At 42.3% G+C, this 22,500-nt stretch overlaps 1 protein-coding gene and 1 non-coding gene across 3 annotated transcripts in view; one reads left to right on the top strand and one right to left on the bottom strand.

Annotated features, from left to right (window-relative positions):
- The window catches only part of LOC143021879 (uncharacterized), a 341,932-nt gene that overhangs the window by 113,820 nt on the left and 205,612 nt on the right, over positions 1–22,500 (top strand). The window lies entirely within an intron of this gene.
- TRNAT-UGU (transfer RNA threonine (anticodon UGU)) lies at positions 10,707–10,779 on the bottom strand. The gene has a single exon. It is a non-coding gene; the product is annotated as a tRNA-Thr (tRNA).

Genomic DNA, 22,500 nt, shown 5'->3' with positions numbered 1-22,500 from the left:
GGTATGAAAAGGACTGTTTGAGGTTTAACCTTCTTTCTACCAAAACAATGCCGAGGAGATGAATAAAACAGTTTGACAGGAGCCAGGATGAAAGAATAAGTACCATGCGATATAGTAGAGGTTGAATATGTATACCCTTGCGTACCAGATGTTTGTGTGCAGATATATGTACCTATATATCTATGTCTATGTGTATCTTTATGTATATATGTATATGTATCTGTAAACGCATATTCATATGTATATAAAGATAAATTTGTCCTAAAAATACACAACTTGTCGGAGGGCTTACCTAAATGGGAGAATTCAATGAAAATGAGATTACGTCTGCTGTAGCTATGAGGAGTGTGCTCGGGGACTCGCATAGTTGTTTTGTAGCATCGTTCATGGCTCAGTCGCTAGCGCTTTGGCTTCGCGATTATGTCGTCACAGATCAGGGTTCGAATCCCTTGGCAGATCTTCTAAAAAAAAATCATATTTACACGTTTATGTTGTCTAGCCTTGGTGTTAATCCCTACGCGTAAAGGTCGCTCACCCACCGGTATATGTGAGACTTTTAGTTTTTAACCACATAAAACAGGAAGGCGGGGAAGGGAGGGGTGACGCGGAGCCGACCCTTTCTTAGGATCCCACTAACTTTATAAAGGATGATTTTGAGTCATTTTGATTTGCCCTTTACTGCCTAAGGGGACAAGTTGGGCAACTTTGAAGGTTTTACCCTAGCTAACACCTGACGATTTATTAATTGATTTATTTATTTATCTATTTAGTTATCTATCTATCTATATATATATCTATATATGTATATGTATATATATATATGTATATATATATATATGTATATATATATATGTTTATTTTGTTATCTCCATTCATTGTTTATCTATTAATTCATTTATTTGTTTGCTCGTGCATTTATTTATCTATGTATACGGTCATTCATTCATTCATTCGTTTGTTTGTTTATCTATTATTTAGTTATCTATTTATCTATTCTTTCATTCATTTATCTGTTTGTCTATTTATATAGGTTTTATTGTTTGTTTTTAGTATAGTCTCGGCACAGCGATAGATATGAAAAAGAGGGCATTAATGCTGAATTTAAAACTCAAGATACAACAGCACAATTGCTTCATGAGCCTATATTTGGCGAAAGGCGCGGCCCATCTCGATGCACGGAGGGGTGGGATATGTGTGTGTGTGTGTGTGTGTGTGTGTGTGTGTGTGTGTGTGTGTGTGTGTGTGTGTGTGTGTGTGTGTGTGTGTGTGTGTGTGTGTGTGTGTGTGTGTGTGTGTTGGGGGTGAGGGGGGACCTCGATCAAGACTCTTTACTGGCGCCACACCCTCCCGAAGGCTTCAGAAAGTGGCAGTCACTGGTGGCAGTCACTGGTGCGATGGACCTCAAAGATGAAACCTGTTCGTCACCATCAGACCCTTAGACCCGCTGAATCGACCCTTGCAGGTTTTGTTTTGGATGGTGGCAAAGGAATTCATTACCTCAGGGAGAGAGGTAGATGGATACAGATAGGTACAAAGGTTTGATAAAAGTCTCACGACCAAAGCCGCTCCAGTCAAGCCAATAGACATAGGCTTTCCACACAGGGTGAAGTCTCCGTGGAAAGGTAGAGAAGTCATGTTTATTCTTCAGGAAATGCGTCGATCCGGGAACAGAACGCTCCTAACTCCTGTAGTTTGCGCATGCGCGCACGTGTGTGTGTGTGTATGTATGTATGTGTGTGTGTGTGTGTGTGTGTGTGTGTGTGTGTGTGTGTGTGTGTGTGTGTGTGTGTGTGTGTGTGTGTGTGTGTGTGTGTGTGTGTGGGCGTCGCTGTGAACAACGTCACAGAGTCAACATCAGATTTCGATTAGCTCGTTACGAAATCGTAAAGATCCGGTTGGCTGGCAGCATCGCGGGAACTTGTGGGATTAAACATTTACTAAAATGTCGTTTTATGACTTCCCCCGCTAGCGTGCTTTGGATGTTTTCACGATTATCTACAAAACATTAATTAAATATCGCTCCATTCAAGTGCATTTGATATGTAATCCATATCCACATATAATCATACGTATATATATACATACGTACATACGTACATACATACGTAAATACATACGTACATACATACATACATAAATACATACATGCATACATACATACAAACATACATACATACATACATACATATATACACATATACATACATATATAAGATACAGAGATACTGTCATACTCACCGTTTTATTTCTCCATAGTATGAGCATTTCTTTTCTTCACTTTCATTGTTTAGTTCCACATAAGGATGTACTTTTCTGTTACTTCGTATAAAGAAAAAAAAAAAAAAAAAATAAAAAATTGTGTGTGTGTATGTGTGCGTGCGTGCACGCACGAACATGTTAGTGTGTGTGTGTGTGTGTGTGTGTGCGCGCGTGTGTGTGTGTGTATATATATGTATATATATATATATATACATATATATATATATATACATATATATATATATATATATATACGAGTATATACTTGTGTGTGTGTAATTGTGGTTCTCTTATGCATGTTCCTTACAGTACAGTGAATTAGCGGTACAGTGGGAACGAACAACGGGAGCATTAACGTAATTCCTACATTCTTGCCACCACGAGTCTGCGTGTGGGTGTGGGGGGTGGGGGGGTGGAGGACATGCGAGCGTCCTTGTATGCGTACACATCCTAGTTACTTAAGGGACAGCGAGAGACCACGTGCTTGTGATGACATACAAACCCATTTTCCTGGAAATCGTACTTCACCGTTTTTTCTTGCGCTGAGTCGACCTTGTAAGACTAAGTATACGTACGTTTGTTCGTGTTAAGTGCGTGTAAGCGTATGTGGGGGACACGTGTATCTCTGTGTGGATGTTTAAGATTGTGTGCGTCTGTGGCCAGTATACCTCTGAGTTGGTCAGATATTGATCTATCAGAACGGCCGCCATGCACGCCATATGCACTACGGAATTGAACAGTTTCCGCTTGAAACTCTCCTCTCCTCCTCCTTCCTCCTCCTCTGTCCCTCCCCCATCACGTACCTCCTGTTCCTCCTCTCCTCTCCTCCCTCTTCCTCTTCTGTCCCTCCTCCCACCACGTACCTTCTCTTCCTCCTCTCCTCTCCTCCCTCTTCCTCTTCTGTCCCTCCTCCCATCACGTACCTTCTCTTCCTCCTCTCCTCTCCTCCCGCCTCTTCCTCCACTCCTCTCCTCCCTCTTCCTCTTCTGTCCCTCCCCCCATCACGTACCTCCTCTTCCTCCTCTCCTCTCCTCCCTCTTCCTCTTCTGTCCCTCCCCCCATCACGTACCTCCTCTTCCTCCTCTCCACTCCTCCTTCTTCCTCTTCTGTCCCTCCCCCCATCACGTGCCTTCTTTTCCTCCTCTCCTCTCCTCCCTCTCCTCCTCTCCTCTCCAACTCTCCTCCTCTCCTCTCCTCGCCTCCTCCTTCCTCCTCTGTCCCTCCCCCCCATCACGTACCTTCTCTTCCTCCTCTCCTCTCCTTCCTCTTCCTCTTCTGTCCCTCACCCCACCACGTACCTTCTCTTCCTCCTCTCCTCTCCTCCCTCTTCCTCTTCTGTCCCTCCTCCCACCACGTACCTTCTCTTCCTCCTCTCCTCTCCTCCCTCTTCCTCTTCTGTCCCTCCTCCCATCACGTACCTTCTCTTCCTCCTCTCCTCTCCTCCCTCTTCCTCTCTTCCTCTTCTCCTCTCCTCCCTCTTCCTCTTCTGTCCCTCCCCCCATCACGTACCTCCTCTTCCTCCTCTCCTCTCCTCCCTCTTCCTCTTCTGTCCCTCCTCTCTTCCTCCTCTCCTCTCCTCCCTCTTCCTCTTCTGTCCCTCCCCCCATCACGTACCTTCTCTTCCTCCTCTCCTCTCCTCCCTCTTCCTCTCTCTTCCTCTTCTGTCCCTCCCCCCATCACGTACCTCCTCTTCCTCCTCTCCTCTCCTCCCTCTTCCTCTTCTGTCCCTCCCCCCATCACGTACCTCCTCTTCCTCCTCTCCACTCCTCCTTCTTCCTCTTCTGTCCCTCCCCCCATCACGTGCCTTCTTTTCCTCCTCTCCTCTCCTCCCTCTTCCTCCTCTCTTCTCCTCCCTCTTCCTCCTCTGTCCCTCCCCCCATCACGTACCTTCTCTTCCGCCTCTCCTCTCCGCCCTCATCCTCCTCTCTTCTCCTCCCTCTTCCTCTTCTGTCCCTCCTCCCATCACGTACCTTCTCTTCCTCCTCTCCTCTCCTCCTTCTTCCTCTTCTGTCCCTCCCCCCATCACGTGCCTTCTTTTCCTCCTCTCCTCTCCTCCCTCATCCTCCTCTCTTCTCCTCCCTCTTCCTCTTCTGTCCCTCCCCCCATAACGTACCTTCTCCTCCTCCTCTGTCCATTTCCTCGGTTTTTACGTTTTCCGAATTTCAACTTTTTTTTTCTTTCTGGGATCTTCACTCCTGTTTCACACGAGGAGCTACTACTTTCCATGACCACTCACTTTTCGTCCTCAGTCTCCTTTCTAAACGACTCCCATTTCTCCCTTTTCTATCAATCATCACTCCCTCACTCCTCCTGTAAGTAATCGATATTCCTTCTCTTTGTATATATCTTCCTCTCTCCCTTTTTCTCCCTCCATTCCCTCTTCCCTTCTCTTCTGCTTCAGCTTTCCATCTTTCTGTATTCCTCGGTACTTCCCCTTTACATAATTTTCTTTCCTTTCCTTAAAACACACAACACGTTATCTATTTCCAGTTTGCTGTGTTTACTACCTTCCTTGTATTCGATTTTTTTTTTCATCGTTCCCGTCTCTTCCGTTCTCCATAGTTCGTCTGTTTGATTCCTCATCTCTTCAAAACTCATTTCGAGTTCTTCAATGAAAACCCAGAAAGCCTCCATATCTTCACATTCACAATATTATTTGAGGTTTCACGAATTCGAATGTCATTCATTACAATTTGACATATCACAAACTCCTCCGTGTCCCTTTCCAAGACATATTTCTTCTCGTACCTCCTCCTCCTCCTCCTCCTCCTCCTCGTCCTCCTCCTACACTTTCTCCTTCCTCCTCTGTCTCCACATCCTTCCTGGTGAGCTTCTACACCTGATCTCGCTTCGACCTCAGACCACATCCTTTGCGTGAGGACTTCGCTGAGAAATAAAAAAAAAAAGTCCTCGATGTCAGAAGAAGAAGAAGAAGAACTTCCACCACAAAACGATGACGTTTCCGGAACGAGATGAGCTTAAGAAGGCAACCAGGTACTGTGATGCGTCTCCCCTCTTGCCCACTTTCCCTCTTTCCTCATTTCCTTATTTCCTTGCGACCTCCATCGTCTTCCCCTTTCCCTTCCCCTTCCTTCCCTTCCCTTTCCTTTCTCTCCAGTGTTTTATCTTCCTTGTAGCCTCTCCCTCTTTTCCTCTTTCGTCATTTTCTTTCCTTCCCCTACCTTTCCTTCCCCTTTCCCTTCCCTTTCACTCCCTTCCCTTTCCTTTTCTTTCCCTCCAGTGTTTTGTCTTCCTTGTAGCCTCTCCCTCCTTTCCTCTTTCGTCCTTTTCTTTCCTTTCCCCTACCCTTCCCATCCTCTCTCCTTCAATTACTCTATCCCTCACTTCCCTCATTTCCCCTTGCCTTCCCTCTCTCTTTCCCTCAATTACTCCTTCTTTCCACTCCTCTCTATCCTTCCTCTTCCCTCTCCTCTTTTCCTTTCCATTTTCTATTTTTCCTACTCTCTGCCCTCTCCTCCCCTGTTTCCCTATCCTCGTCTTCCTCTTCACCTCGTCCATCTTTATTACTTTTCCTTCTCTTCCCTCCCCTGTCCTCCCTTCCCTTGCTCTCTTTCTTTTCTCCTCTTTTCTGTGACCTCTTTAGTCTCCAATTTTCTCTCTTTCCCCCGCACTCTCCTCTCTTTAACATACCTCTTTTTGCTCTCCTCCTCTACGTCTCTCTCTTCTTCTCTCCTCTTTAGTTTTTCTTGCCACCCTTCCTCCTCCTCCTCTTCCTCCTCCTCCTCCTCCTCCTCCTGACCAATTCCTTACACAGACAATTCTGACTTGCACTTGGAGTCAGGTTAACGTGGAAAAGGAGAGAAAGGACGAGGAGAGGAATAAAGGAGTAGAGGGTTATTTACATTATTATAGTTTGTATGTACTATTAATATGATTTTTTTTTTTTTTTTTTTTTTTTTTTTTTTTTTTTGCATCCGACCTAGATATGGATCAAAAGGTCTCATGTCGGCATGCTCCGCCTTTGTAATCCTTTGTAATCCTTTGACACGACATAGCCTGAGAAACGGCGAATTTATTCTTCACCTCATCACAGAGGGGCTTCTGTCGCGGTCACTCGATGCCATTGCCTCCACAGTCCAACCACATTTTTTTTTGTTTATTTGCCTCATCAATGTGACACGCTTACTCGTCCAATAATAACACCAATATTTTGACACATTTATCTATTAATATTCTATCCTTTTACTTAGAGGACCACAATGGAAATAAGCTTATATGCTTTTTTGTGTTATCCTCGGAATTTGTAATTGTTATTTCGAACTATATGTTCTTTATCTGCACTTCATGTATATTGATTCATTGCCAAATAAACTTATTTACTTACTTGTAAGGGGGGAAAAGCCTTGGTATATGTATGTACTTAATCTAATCCCACAGTGAGTCACCTAAAAGTACGTAGATGAATTTCGGGTATTGTGTAAGGGTACGGCTGAGGGTGTGGAAAGGCATTCTCGTGAGATCTCACGTTGTGGTTTTGCATGGAAGACTTCCCACGGGTTCTGCATCACTCTGACGCGATGCCCAGAAGTCCTCAAACGTTACTTAAGTTTCTGGAGTTGAATTCAAACGCAAACCTTACTGTCTTCTCTTCTTCTTTATCTCTTTCTATCTTCCTGGTAATTTCTGACAAAACTGTATTCAATTTCATTGGCATATAATAAAACAGAGCCATATTTTTGCAATTGAAAGAATATATTGTTTATAGGAGGTGTCTATAATGGAAATATAAGAAAATTTCTGAGAGGTATGGAATCTGGGAAAGGATTGCATTGTTTGGTGTTTCAGTGAGTCAGTGCATATGGCCGAAGACATAATAGCAATACTTTTCAGTAACAACACAGTCATAGAAGGTCCACACCACTATCACCACCACCACTACCACCACCACCTCAATCACCGTCACTACCATTACCATCATCACTACCATCACCATCACCACTATCACCACTACCACCACCACCTCCATCACCGTCACTACCATTACCGTCATCACTACCATCACCATCACCACTAATAACGTCATCATTTCAACTACCAACTTAATTTTGACCTATGATTTTTTCACAACAATTTAGGTATTACTGAGCAAATAATTCAGGCGAGGTGGTCCCTCACTCCCCCTCCCATAAACCAAATGTTATACTAATGGTTGTTGAAAGGTTGTCACATACTAGCATGCATACTTTCAACAAACCTGCCCTACCTTTTCCTTTAGGATGTTTCAAATATATATTCACAGAGATCATACACGAAGAAATTTGTCTGTATAGTTAAAGGCATTTTATTTGTACTTGAGACAAAATAGAACTTTTTCTTTCAAATTTTGTTTAAAGTTCGTATTGCATACTTTACGTAGCATCGCATAGCAAGAGAAATTTTTAATTGAAATTAATTTATTTTGTTACTTTATTCGATTTTACATTACTAAATTTTCAATATTGCATTTATTAAACAAACCTACTTTTCACACACCTTTAACAAAGCGTTTGCTAAAAGTACACAACCATTGATTTCTAGGGCAGGTTAGCATTGTCTTCTCCTTTCTCTGAGCCCCCCTCCCCCCCCCCTTCTGTCCTCATTTCCTTCTAATCGTCTTGGGTGGCGCGTGGGCCTTCAACCAGCCAATCACCCCCTCCCCTCCTCTCCCCACCCCTCCCCTCCCCTCCCTTCCCCTCCTCGTTCACGTGACTTTTTGTATCACAACGATCGTTTTATTACCACTGTATTAGGACAAGTGAACCCTGTAGCTAAAAAGGCGATAAATACGTTTCGTCCGGTTTAATACTTACCATTGAAGTCATGAATGGGATTTATGGGATAAACGACATCTACTGAGGTCATCAAAGAAAGGAAAATACTCTGAGACGAAGAGCACTTAGGTAATGAATAGAAACCAGGTCATAAGAGGTGAGAGATGAGTAACACCCAAGTCATTTCGTCGCCACATTTTTTCTCTTTTTTATTCATTGCTCTTCCATATCTCACTGATTTGTCCCATGTCCTTCAAATCCTCTTTTACCTTTTTCTATAATCCATGATTTCTCCATTTTAGATCGTATTTGGCTCACTTTTTTAATCTCTCTTAGCAATTCCCCCAATCTTTCATGTCTGTCTGCTTCCTTCATCTCATCTACCACGAGCACTTTCCAGAATTGTGAGTCTTTATTACAAAAAATAAATAAATAAATAAATAAGTAAATAAATAAATAGATAAATAAATGAATGAATGAATAAATAAATAAATAAATGAATGAATAAATAAATAAATAGATAAATAAATAGATAAATAAAAGGAAAGCCGATCAAGAAGAACACTTAGGGAATTACCGAACTCCTCTTCTGGTTCCAGTTTTTACCATCAAGTGTCGATTCAAAGCGGCGTACTTTATGACCGGATTTTATATAACCAATATACGGCTCAGGGACTTTCCCCTTACTCAAGTCTCCCTTCCTCGTTCAGGGAGGGACTGCAAGGGTAGCCAGGTGATGCTGTACCCGGTTTTTATATTATATCAAACCTAGATGTATAAGAAACGCGAGTATGTGTGTGTGCATGCGTGTGTGTGTGTGTGTGTGTGTGTGTGTGTGTGTGTGTGTGTTTACCTTAGTCTTTGGATCACGTGTTGGACTCGTGATCGGCAGCTATTTCCCTCCCAGAAGAGAGCTCAGAGCTCATATGACCGATCTATGGGTAATGCTATGACCTTACACGCACACACACACCCAACTCCCCGCCCACGAAAGTTGGAGTAACGACTCGAAGCGCAGCGATACTGAAATAATTTCAGCCCTGGGCAGGATTCGAACCAGATACCGCCGGCACCGCCGTACTGACAGTCTGAAACTCTACCAACCGCGCCACCGAGTCGTGTACGTGTGTGTGTGTGTGTGTGTGTGTGTGTGTGTGTGTGTGTGTGTGTGTGTGTGTGTGTGTGTGTGTGCGTATGTCCGTGTGAGAGTGCGCGTCGTGTGTGTGTATGTGAGTGAGTGTGAAGAGGGCACGCGCGTATGTGTATGAGTAAGAGAGAGAGAGAGAGAGAGAGAGAGAGAGAGAGATTTGTACTGTACATTCATTTTCTATCTGCTTTTCCGTTTCTATTCCTTCCTGTTACTTTGATTGCCTGTTTTCCTATTTTCCCCCCTTCCTTATCTCTCCCCACTCCTTCTCTATCTATATCTATCTCTTTATCTATCTATATCTATCTCTCTCTTTATCTATCTATCTCTCTATCTATCTATATCTATCTCTATCTATCTATCTATCTATCTATCTATATCTATATCTATCTTTCTATCTGTATATCTATCTATCTATATCTATCTATCTATCTCTCTATCTATCTATATCTATCTCTATCTATCTATCTATCTATCTATCTATATCTATATCTATCTTTCTATCTGTATATCTAATTATACCTCGACCATACTGCTTAGCTGCTGCACGTGGGACATGGCCCAGTCCTGCAAGACCTCTAATATCCGCTATTGTGGACAGGTGTTTGGAAGTCCGGCACGATTTAGACATTTCTGAGTACTGGCTGAGGCTGGACTTCCCTTGGCCAAGACAAAAGAGCTTCCGGTGACATGACGAGTGGAAGATCTTGGAATGACTGAGATTGGAGGAAATAAGAGTGATCAGGGAATCTCATCATAAATCTATTTAGACCCTCGCGACGTGCTGGAAGGGTCTGTCTTCATCCAGCCTCGGTTTTGTCACCCTCGAGCGACACTGTACGGACACCAGCGTCTCTGGAACCTCCACCTTACTTTTTTAATTCCTCGTGTCCAGAATCGCTACGCCAGTAGATGACATCCACCACCAAAGTATAATATTAGATAATGTTTCATATTAAAAAACTTCTATGGTAAAAAAATCCTCTTTGAGTAAGACAGCAAATGCATATGGAAAGATCGGTGAAGGGAGTGGTATTTGCAGAGCTAAGTTCAGAAGAAATGACAAGTTTTTAGGAGGCGAGAGCAATGGTGCTTCTAATTTTTTGCTGTGAGTCTGCGCAGAAATTTGCTTGTGTGCAAACTTTGCCTACTCTGAAAAATACGTGCGCACCCATAGCGGCAAAGCTGATTCGTTTGCAATGGAAGCGCTAGGGTTAGAAGAGAGAGAGAGAGAGAGAGAAAAACAATTATTGGTTTGACGGTTGGCAAGTTACCATATCTTTAGAGAATTTAAAAGTTGATGTTTGGGTAATAATAATAATGATAATAATAATAATAATAATAATAATAATAATAATGATAATAATAATGATAATAATGATGATGATGATGATAATGATAATAATAATAACGTTTATTTAGCAATGAGTCAATATACATGAAGTGCAGATAATGAAACGAACACAGTTCGAAATAACAATTGCAATTGCCGAGGATAACACAAAAAAAGCATGTAAACTTATTAAATCTGCCCCCAGGGAGAATCGAACTCCCGACCCCTGGTTTACAAGACCAGTGCTCTAACCACTGAGCTATGGAGGCACTTTTTCCTCGAATGGATTTTAATATAAATTGAAAACATTGTGTGCTCATATTTTTCTTTATGTGCGCTAGTTATAAAACATATGCGCACGCACATGCGCACAGCTTATCGGGAACGTCGGGTGAGAGTATATTCTCTTCCTCAGTCTGTTCCATAATCCTTTCACCAGGCAGTCTTGGGCTTTCTCCATCCTCTTTTGATAATTCTGTAATCGCAAAACAAAATCGGATGAATTTCGGCTGTTCCGCTCGAGCTACCTCGGCTTTTCTGCTCTACAAGAAAGTCTTTGTTCTGGACTACTTGAGTTCCTCTCAACCAGCTTGATTCCCCCTTCACCATTCTTCCCCCACACTTGTCTGGAGAATCCAGGCATTCCAGTCTTTTTCCCCTTCTTACTAATCAACGTAAAGCGGAACTATACAGACACTCCTCCAGTCCTCCGGCACTCTACTCTCTTTTAAACAAACATTAAAAAACCTCACCAGCCAGTCCACCATCACTGTATCTCCCTTTTTTTAGATGAATTTGTAGATACATAAATTTAGAATTAAGTAAACAATGAAATGAATAAATTAATAAAAGAATTTTATTATAAGTAGATAAGTATGTAAATTAATAAGTAGGTAAACAAGTAAATAAAAAAACAAAAAGATAAATGAAAACATATGAAAAAATGAGTAGATAAACAAATAAAAAAATATTTCTATATGAATTATTACAAACACATATAAATAAAATGAATATTGACCAATCAAATCAACAAAGATATTATAAACCAGAATACAAATAAATATGTAAAGATTAATTAATTAATAAATAGGTAAATTAAAGCTAAACATATGAATATATGAATGAATAAATGAATAGATAAGTAAATATATATATCTATGATTGGATGGATAAATGAATATATCTATATATATATATTATATATATATATATATGTGTGTGTGTGTGTATGTATGTATGTATATACATCCTCAGTATAGACTGGACATATAATGATCATGCACATTAAGAAAATCATGATCAACCCGCTTCACTAAACGCAGAGTTTACTTATAATGGTCATACACATTGAGAAAATCATGGTCAACCGGCTTCACTAAACGCAGAGTTTACTCCAGGAATGCCCAAAGAACCATAAACACGACTATGGATCGCGCCAACAACACACATTTGAAATACTTCGGTCATGAAAAAAAAAGTTCTCTATGGCTTACCCAAACCACATCATAAAGCACTAAAAGCGACCCCAACGCAAGCAAGAGCTACCCCAGGTAGTCGGAACGGTATTTCCCCAGTCCTACATATTTGGGATTGGTGTTTCTTTTCATAAGTGTGATAGTATGTTATTTAGTGACATTTATGGCTCACTTCATTGTAATGTATCCTTTCAGACTTCTCTAGAGATAAGTTAAAGTCCTAAATATACTTAATATTCACCCGTGAGCCAAGCTTGCGAAGAAAACGGAGATAATGATGAAAATGACAACACAGAAGAAGAAAGACATCCAACTCGGAGAACGTACTAAAAACGGGAGATGCAACTGAAACGATGACAGAAGTTTCTTACGTGAGAGAGTGCACGTCCTTCCAACAGGACGAGAAAAATGAAGTGAGCACAATCACTGCAGCAGAGGCATCTTTGCCCGACCGGAAAAACACACCTACAAAGTGCAAAAACTAGCTGTAACCTAAAGACTGAGTCTGGGCACGGCCCACGGCGTGGAGCCGTCCACGCCCAACAATTACAGTGGACACCGGTAGCATTGCAAACATCCGTAGCACTCCTTTAAATCCTTTTGCACAGGTTTTATGACTTTAGCCCCTTCTTCCAGCTGCAGTCAGAGGACTTTGTTCAACTAAGCGAGACTACTTTACAGAGGAAAGGGAAAAAAAAGTATATTGATCTTATCTCGCTATTACCCTTTCGATGCGCGTTGCAATCATTTCGTTTCCGGTCAACATGCCCGAAATGCTCCCAAATATATTCTTTATTCATCCACATCGTGTGTGTGTGTGTGTGTGTGTGTGTGTGTGTGTGTGTGTGTGTGCGTGTATTCACCTTGGTCTTTGATCTTTTGGTCGTTTGGATCACGTGCTGGGCTCGTGATTGACAGCTATTTCCCTCCCGGAAGCGCAGTGATACTGAAATTACTTCAGCCTTGGGCAGGACTCGAACTCGGATCGCCAGAGTGACAGTCGGAGACTCTACCAACCGCGCCACCGAGTCGTGCGTGTGTGTGTGTGTGTGTGTGTGTGTGTGTGTGTGTGTGTGTGTGTGTGTGTGTGTGTGTGTGTGCGTGCGTGCGTGCGTGCGTGCGCGCACGCACGCACACACACGCACACCGCGCCACCGAGTCGTATGTGTGTGTGTGTGTGTGTGTGTGTGTGTGTGTGTGTGTGTGTGTGTGTGTGTGTGTGTGTGTGTGCGTGTGTGTGTATGCGTGCGTGTGTGTGTGTGTGTGTGTGTGTGTGTGTGTGTGTGTGTGTGTGTGTGTGTGTGTGTGTGTGTGTGTGTGTGCGTGTGTGTGTGTGTGTGTGTGCGTGCGTGCGTGTGTGTGTGTGTGTGTGTGTGTGTGTGTGTGTGTGTGTGTGTGTGTGTGTGTGTGTGTGTGTGTGTGTGTGTGTGTGTGTGTGTGTGTGCATGTGTATCCACGCACTCACACGTTCGTGCATTCCCTCCAAGGTCTTTATCAAACCGTATCTAAACTACATGAGGCAAACATCTATCCATTCAGTGAATTCCTTGATGGCGGCAATGCAGCCGAGAGATTAACGTCTTTTAGTGTCGATGCTTCCTTTTAGATAACTGGGATTGGGTGTTTTTCGTGAGAACTCAGCTTCTGACGACCTCTACTCTTGTTTAGGTAAATGTCAGGCGATTTTAATCAGCCGCTGGGGGAGGAGCTCCCTGCCCTACGAGAGTAATTTAATCTCGGGTCACTACATTTGTTGTAGCTATCGTTAGATGATTTTGATCTTCCGATGTAAAATTTCCTCTCTGCAGCGAAAGGAATTGAACCTCCAGATGTTTGATTTTACTTGTACAGATCCCTTTCACTGTTAAACAGCTAGAATACAGAAACTATGACAGACAACCAAGAACAAGATTCTTCTCTTACACAGCGACAGGCCGCGCGGTAGTAGCCCAGCGGATACAGTGTCGAACTCAAGAGCAGTAGTCGTGAGTTCGAGTCCCGGGACCTGCTACGTGACCTTTGCGTTGGTTCCCGATAGCCCTGGCCAAGCGGGGAAGTGACCCAACACCGGCCTAAAAAAAAAAAAAAAAAAAAAAAAAACCGTGGCTTGACACAACAGACAGAGCTTTGCCCTACCAGACGTTTCTCACTTCCCTTTACGTGGGAGATGGGTGGTGAGAACACAGCGATGACTTATGTTTGGGAGTCCTGGAGGTCCCTTGGTTGATCGGTGGAGAGCCTCCTCATGCCAGAGTCTACCGCCGTCACTCAGCCGCATAAAATAGCTTGTTTTCAAACGAAACAAACACCAAAATCCAAAATCCAAAATTCAAAATCCAAAATGCATAATCCAAAACCCAGAATCCAAAATCCAAAATCCAAGATTTAAGAAGGAAATAGGCAAGAATTGGTTTACTAATAGGGTGGTCGATGAATGGAATAAACTTAGTAACCATGTAGTAAGCGCTGAAACTATCAGTTGTTTTAAAAAACGATTAGACAACTTTATGGATGGGGATGACAGGTGGTGATGGATACGGAGCTGCCTAGTGTAGGCCTTATGGTCTTTTGCAGTCTCCTTTATTTCTTATGTTTCTTATGTAAAATCCAATTTCCAAAATCCAATATCCAATATCCAAATTCCAAATTTCAAAATCCAAAATCCAAAATTCAAAACCCAAAATTCAAAACCCAAAATCCAAAATTCAAAACCCAAAACCCAAAATCCAAAACCCAAAATCCAAAATCCAAAATCCAAAATCCAAAACTAAATATAAGATCCATCAGCTCAGGGTTGCATGGAGAAACAAAAGGCCTTTTGATGTTGACTTCGTGTCCTTGCTACAACCTACTTTCCAAAACATAGAGTCCTACTTTCACGCTAGAATCATATAAGAAGTCAATATCTTTATCAAGCCTCATTTACAAACAGGTCGTACCTTGCGCAAGCCCTTTCAGAAAAAAAAATAAAATCATTATCAAATACCCTGCCATTCACTATAAACTAAACTCTCCAAATATATAATATTCTTTATAAATAGTTAACATGTTGCAGTGATAAGAACATTTATTTTTATAAATTAAATTTTATCGTTCCAACAATACTTTAGGAATTATATTTGCATACGAGAAATCGCGAGAGACGAGAAAATTTTGGTGAGGATTTCATATATTACTTTTTGACTTCTAAATTGTCCTCCTCTTTCTCTACCTCTTCTGTTCTTCAGACGTACGCCATAATTACAGGTTATTTAACCCCAACGTAACTCAACCTGCACTCTAATTGTAGCTTAGGAGGATTTAAACAACAGTTTATGTACTTACATATTACATCCTAACCACACCTTATTTACGTTATTGGGAGTGTCTTTGTCTCCCCAGCTGTCGACTCCCATGCACTCCCACCTCTGCTTGTTAGCACTTGATCCCACACTACTCCCACCCATAACTACTTCGCTATCTCATCCTTCCCACCTTCCTCACCACCATTAGCCATTCCGTCAGCGCACATTTACCCAGATCCAGCTCTCTCCCACGGTCCACACACGATAATTTATTACTGAATATGATTATTATTTGTAACTAGACACTCTCCATGCACCGTCAATTCTGTCCAAATATGATTAACGGGACTTGAATATTGTCAATGAATAACGATCATGTGAAGGTCTTTATCTTTTTTCTTCTTCCCTTCCCACATCCGCTGTGACCCTGTCTCCTGCATTCCATCAACGCCAGTTGTTCAAAAACTCGCCCTTTACACCTTTTTCAATGCCCCTGACCTCACAAGACTTTCACTCCCCCCTCCTCCCTCTCTCTCTCTTCTCTCCTATCCCGTAACTCCCCTTCGCCCACTCCCCTTCTACTTCTCCCTTCCCCTTCACTCCCAACAACTTCCCTTCATCTTCCCTCCCCTTCCTCTTTCTTTTTTCTTTCTTTTTTCTTTCTTTTTTCTTTCTTTCTTTCCTCTTATGAATTTACATTCCCGTTTTCTTTCCCCTCTTTCATTTCCTTACCTGACCGTTTCATTCTATTTTTTTCTATCTTTTCCATTCCGTATACGTTTCTCTCCCATGTCTTCCCTTCTCTTTGTCTAAATATCTTCAGTCTCTTTTCCTTCGTTTTCTTCAATCCTTTTTCTCTTTCCACTCTCTTTCCTATTCACTCTATCTCGTATACTTACCTGCCTAACTATTTACGCCTTCTCCCACCTCTCCCTTTCTCACCTCTCTCCCTTCTCAGTTGATTCCATCCTCACCCAATCATACTTTCACCCCTTCCTTCCACCTCCGTCTTCATTCTCGCTCTCCCCTCTCCTTCCCTTCCCTCTCCTTCCCCCTCTCCTTCCCTTCCCTCTCCTTCCCTTCTGTTTCATTTTTTCTCCTCCCTTCCCTTCCCTTCCCTTCCCTTACCCCCTCCCCCCAACCAACGCCAGGCATCATCAAGATCCTCTTTAGTGCCATTTGGTGTCACCCCTTCCCACCCCTCCACTCCACGTGTTTCTTTATCGTTCCCCTTCCCCCTTCCCCCTTTTGCTGACCGATTGATTGATTGAATGATTGATTTGTTTATCTTTTCTACTTATTTACGTATGCATACATATATACATATACATACACACACACACACACACACACACACACACACACACACACACACACACACACAAACTCACACACACATTTATATATGTACATATATATGTATATATACATATATATGTGTGTGTGTGTGTGTATGTATGTATGTATGTATGTATGTATGTATGAGAGAAATTCACTATTAACAGCGACATCAATCCGATAATTCTTATGACAGTCGCATGCAGGATTCGAACCCACAGCTATCGGCAACCCATTAGGTCAGCTTCACAGAGTCTTAGCCCACTACACCCACAAAGACTTAAGTCCCTGTTGGTGTAGGGGGCTACGGCTCTGTGAAGGTGATCTCACGGGTGGCCGATCGCAGTGGGTTCGAATCCTGCATGCGACTGTCATTAAAATTATCGGATATATATGTATATACATATATACACGTTCTCGTAACGTGACCATACGAGCATAACTGCGTCCTCTCCACAATATTTAGGGTGCCACTTATTTCTCCCCGAATATTTTCTCTCCTCAGTTTGTCTAATCAAGTTATTCTCTCGGTAATATCCAAAACCATAGTTTATATTATTACATATAAAAATAGTCTTACTAAGGTTTTTCTTAGTAACATTTAAATGTTCATCTCAGTTTCAAGCCCGTCTGGTGTTCAGCTTCATTTGTTCATTCTCCTTAACGTTTCTCTGTGTACTCTATCGAAAGATTTTTTATTGATCTGATAGAGACACACTTTGTCACTCTTAGGATGTCACCTGTATTGCAACTGCTCTCTCAGCCCAACCCAGCAACCCGGGGTCATCTCCCAAGACGAGTCAATATTCCAGTTATATGTTAATAACTTCCTTCTGACTCTATCGAAAGATTTTTATTGATCTGATAGAGACACATTTTGTCACTCTTAGGATGTCATCTGTATTACAGCTGCTCTCTCAGCCCAACCCAGCAACCCGGGGTCATCTCCCAAGACGAGTCAATATTCCAGTTATATGTTAATAACTTCCTTCTGACTCTATCGAAAGATTTTTATTAATCTGATAGAGACACACTTTGTCACTCTTAGGATGTCATCTGTATTGCAACTGCTCTCTCAGCCCAACCCAGCAACCCGGGGTCATCTCCCAAGACGAGTCAATATTCCAGTTATATGTTAATAACTTCCTTCTGACTCTATCGAAAGATTTTTATTAATCTGATAGAGACACACTTTGTCACTCTTAGGATGTCACCTGTATTGCAACTGCTCTCTCAGCCCAACCCAGCAACCCGGGGTCATCTCCCAAGACGAGTCAATATTCCAGTTATATGTTAATAACTTCCTTCTGACTCTATCGAAAGATTTTTATTAATCTGATAGAGACACACTTTGTCACTCTTAGGATGTCATCTGTATTGCAACTGCTCTCTCAGCCCAACCCAGCAACCCGGGGTCATCTCCCAAGACGAGTCAATATTCCAGTTATATGTTAATAACTTCCTTCTGACGAATGAGTGTTTAGAACCAAACAAAGAGCCTTCCGGATAAGGTAGTTCCTTTCGGCGGGAGGTTGGCTGAGAATAGAGATGGAAGAGGAGGAGGAGGAGGAGGAGGAGGAGGAGGAGGAGGAGGAGAAGGCCCAGCTGTCGGGAAGGAAAATCTTTGTAGGAGTAACGGATGACAAGTCACCAACTCACCAAGGCGAACAAAGCAAGAACGCCTTCCTTAGTTCCGTCTTCTAGAAGTCCTTTGCTCCCTTCGCGCTACCCGCCTCGCCTCCCTTTGTCCTCTTCGCTTATTCCTTCTTCCTCTGCCTCCTCGATTCTATATATATATATGTGATGTGCGCACATAATATGATATAACATTATATAATATAATTCAACATAAGAAATATGTTATACAAAATATAATGTACGAACGGTCAGAAGCTAAAGATTTACAAAGCCAGATGTCTACTTGTCATCGTTTAACAAAGAAGAGGGAAGGTTATGTGTTCGGTCGAAGTTATTGGTGCCTCTCCTCACTGGTACTCTCTGATTTTTACTTTTACGTTTACTATGTTTCACCTCATCTTCATCAATTCCCTCCAGTCCTAAGGAACATCCTCAACTCAATCTCCCGAGAGTGTCATATACAAGCGGTGTTTTTTGGTTCCGCTTTTATTGATTTAATGATCTTTTCCTAGCCATTTCTGCATCTTAAGATTTTACTGGTGTTAGCTGCTCTTTATATTACTGATATTGCTGCCGGAATTATATCATACATAGAAAACTTTTGTCTTCTGTTTGCATAGTTATTAATCCGAGCATTTTTTTTCTTTTACTATTACTCGTAAAATGCGAGCACCCTGTTCATTCATTGTTTCCGACACTGATGTAATATCATTACTCGGTGTTGATTTGTAATAGATGTACAAAACCTTGCGCATTCGTCCCTCGCGGGAGATAGCATCAACTCCACTCTTCATAAGGGTCAGATGCGTTGTTCGTCGTTTTTGGACACAAAGGAACGGCCATTAATCAGAGGGTTTCCAGGCAAGAAATATTATCTACCAGAAACAACTTTCCAGTGATTGTAATCAGTAAACACTAGTGTAGAAATCCTTATACTTTATTTCACAATCGACAGGATTAAATCCATTGTCGCCAAATTACCAACATACATTTTTAATCTTTTCATGGTTGTAATCGTTCAGAGCAATGTAAGAGCCCTGGTCACGTTAATCCCCAACCCAAACCAACATCCTCATCCATAACAGTCAAGTCCCAAGAACGCTGACGATGACTCTCAGATAGAGATAGTCGGGAGGTCTGCAAGATTGGAGGTCTTGCCAAAGACGAGTACCATCTTGCATGTGTGTGGATCACGCACATGGTTGGTGATGTTTAGTGACGGTTACACACGGAGAGCCCCGTGAGTATTTTCTAAAACCGCCCCTTAAACCCGCTTCCATGAGCAAGTCCTTACAATAGAATACACATTTCACACTGTGGCGGTTTCCAGCTCGCGGTTTTGTTTCAATTTTTTCAATTTAACCGTCAGTTCGCCCATTGGACCGGAACGTTATTTGTACTTTCGGGTCACCTGTGAGATCGACCAGGCTTCGGTCGTTTCGTGGATTTCCAATTAATGATCAGAATCAAGGACCTCGTGGACCGGAAATGAATAAGGTGACAGTTAGCTACGTAGAAGATATATTACATCCTACTGACTTATCCCTTGCAACAGTTTCTGTTAGAGCTCTCACGATCTTACTCCCCGGACTCTCTATATTATTATTTCTCCCGTCAGATCTCTCCACAAGCTACACACCCTGTCCAAACCCTTCGCCAGACTTTATCTTGGTGGGTTCTGCATTTCGGGTTACACCACACACACTCATTCATCTTCTTGCCAAATCCTATAGCGTCACAAATCAGAAATTTGCCGCCAATCACGTCCTTATCCAGTCTTTAATCTTCCTGACTCATTCCATTATACATCCTTAATCTCATCTCTCCATCTCCAACCCCTTTCATTCCATCCCGTTCCCTCATCTTACCTGCGGATTCTAATCGGCGTCAGACATCTTTGGCTTGTTCTGCCCTCCGTGTCTCATAATTGACATCTCCTCTATCATCAGGCTTTACTCACTCTTCTCCTACTATGTCCTGTATTCATCTTCATGACCATCAAACCAACCTATCTTATCGAAACGTCTCATCCTCTTACATTCCTCAGCTTGGTTTCCCTCTCCCCCTCCTCCTTCTCCTTCCCCCTACTCCTTTTCTTCCTTGTGGACTTATCGCATCCCATCTGCTGTTACTACTGCCTCTACCTCCGTTAACTTACCTCTTTCTGGAGCTCCCGACAACTGAACGCCGCTTGTTTATCGAATTCGCCTTGGTATGTCGCAGATTACTGAGTATTTAGTGCTCATCGAGTTGGTTTTACGACTCCATAAAGCAACTGGGTGTCAGGGAATGGTCGAATCCTATTCTCATTTTTTCCTCTTCTTCTTCTTCAATGAGGGGAGGATAAAATTGTGATTTAGACTGAAAATCTAATTTCAGGTTACGAGACAGATAAGATAACATAGTCCAGGAGATAGATATTTGAAAATATTTAGAGAGCGAGGAGACATGAGGCTGATGTATAGACACATCATTTTGGAGTTGAAATGATTACTGAAGATATAAAGCGAATGAGTGGAAGAGACGGAAAGGCGTATGACAAGAATATTGTGAGTGGAGTGAATCGGTAATAATGGACGACTGAAGTCTCGACCTTACATTCCGGACTGCCATGTCATCAACCACTGACGTAGCGCTCCGGACATCGACAAAGTTCCTGCAGGATATTCAACAGGAAGGTTCTCGAAATGCGGCTACTGACGCCTCGAGTCTCCCTCGCGCCACAAAACTGTTACATAAGAACATAAGAACATAAGAATGAAGGAGACTGCAAGAGACCATAAGGCCTACACTAGGCAGCTCCGTATCCATCACCACCTGTCATCCCCATCCATAAAGTTGTCTAATCGTTTCTTAAAACAACTGATAGTTTCAGCGCTTACTACATGGTTACTAAGTTTATTCCATTCGTCGACCACCCTATTAGTAAACCAATTCTTGCCTATTTCCTTTCTAAATCTAAATTTGTCCAGTTTATAACCATTACTGCGAGTCCTGCCCTGTTGTTTTAATATGATGACCTTGTTTGCATCACCCTTGTTAAAGCCTTTGATCCACTTGAACACCTCTATTAGATCACCCCGCACTCTGCGTCTTTCCAGAGAGTGTAAGTTAAGGTGCCTAAGCCTCTCTCTCCTTTTGTTTCCCGTCGTAGCCCAAAAACCATCACCATCTCAACACAACAAGAGCATTCCTCCAGTGCACTTCACACAACGAAGATCTTTCCAGCAGCACTTCACACCAAGACACATTCTCCACTGCACAGGAAACTCTTTGAGGAGTTCCGTGACGTCATTCGGCATTCCATTATGAGGATGGTTCTCTGATGCGCGGACGCTGGAATAAGACCGACGAAGAAGGAAATGAGTAAGAAGTCTTTAAAAAAAAAAAAAAAAAAAAAAAAAATTCTGTCCATTTACAAGTCGTTTGTGTTTGGGCAGGAAAATAACTCGATGGACAGAGGACTGTAACAGAAGAAACACAACCAACATCTGAGTCGATACGGGACAACAATCCACCAGATCGTATACAAATGCCAAGAGATTCATCAGTATAACAGCTGCGACAGAAACGGAGCTGCTTTAGATAAAAAAAAGAGTGACTCTTCTTAGCTATTTCCTTAGTCGGAGAGATGAAAGCATCCATTTGTGTCCTCTTTGTTTCCTGGGCTATAATTTGCCGCCCGGCAGATGATGCTTCCTTCCAAGAGTATGGATAGGTCGCGTGTCTACATACTACAACATATGGTGCCCTGTGGAAAGGCCAACCGATATTTCTTCGCTTTAGTTTCTTTTCTATAATTGAGTATGTACATTTGCTTTCTGCAAGTATTTCTGATAACAAACAACGGGAATGTTCAATAGGCCAAAAGAGTTCGAAGAGTCTGGACAAAGCTAATCCTTATAAATGCTTATTCATGCAGGCGGTCTAGACAATGTACACAAATGCCTAGTCATCCTTCACTTTGATAGAGGCTAATATATACATAGGTTTGGCCAAGTACCCCCTTTTACACAATATCAGTAATTGTTCATTATTTACTGACACATCATGCACAACGATGGTCAAACAAGGCAGCGTGATGCCTAGCGCTCTTCGGTCACACGGTGGTGATGTTGCATCTTTTTTTCTCTTTTGTTGCAGGTATGTGAGACTTGTGAAACCTGGCACCGCTCCCTGGCCGCAGACGAGACAAGTTGGGGATAGTGGTTAGCTCTTCCAGCGTCTCCGGTAAGAAGCCTTCCACGGCTCTCTG

This window comes from Oratosquilla oratoria, chromosome 43, assembly GCF_046742065.1.
Source record: "Oratosquilla oratoria isolate Oo_2021 chromosome 43, ASM4674206v1, whole genome shotgun sequence".
NCBI lineage: Eukaryota > Metazoa > Arthropoda > Malacostraca > Stomatopoda > Squillidae > Oratosquilla > Oratosquilla oratoria.
This window is presented reverse-complemented; position numbering and strand designations above follow the sequence as displayed.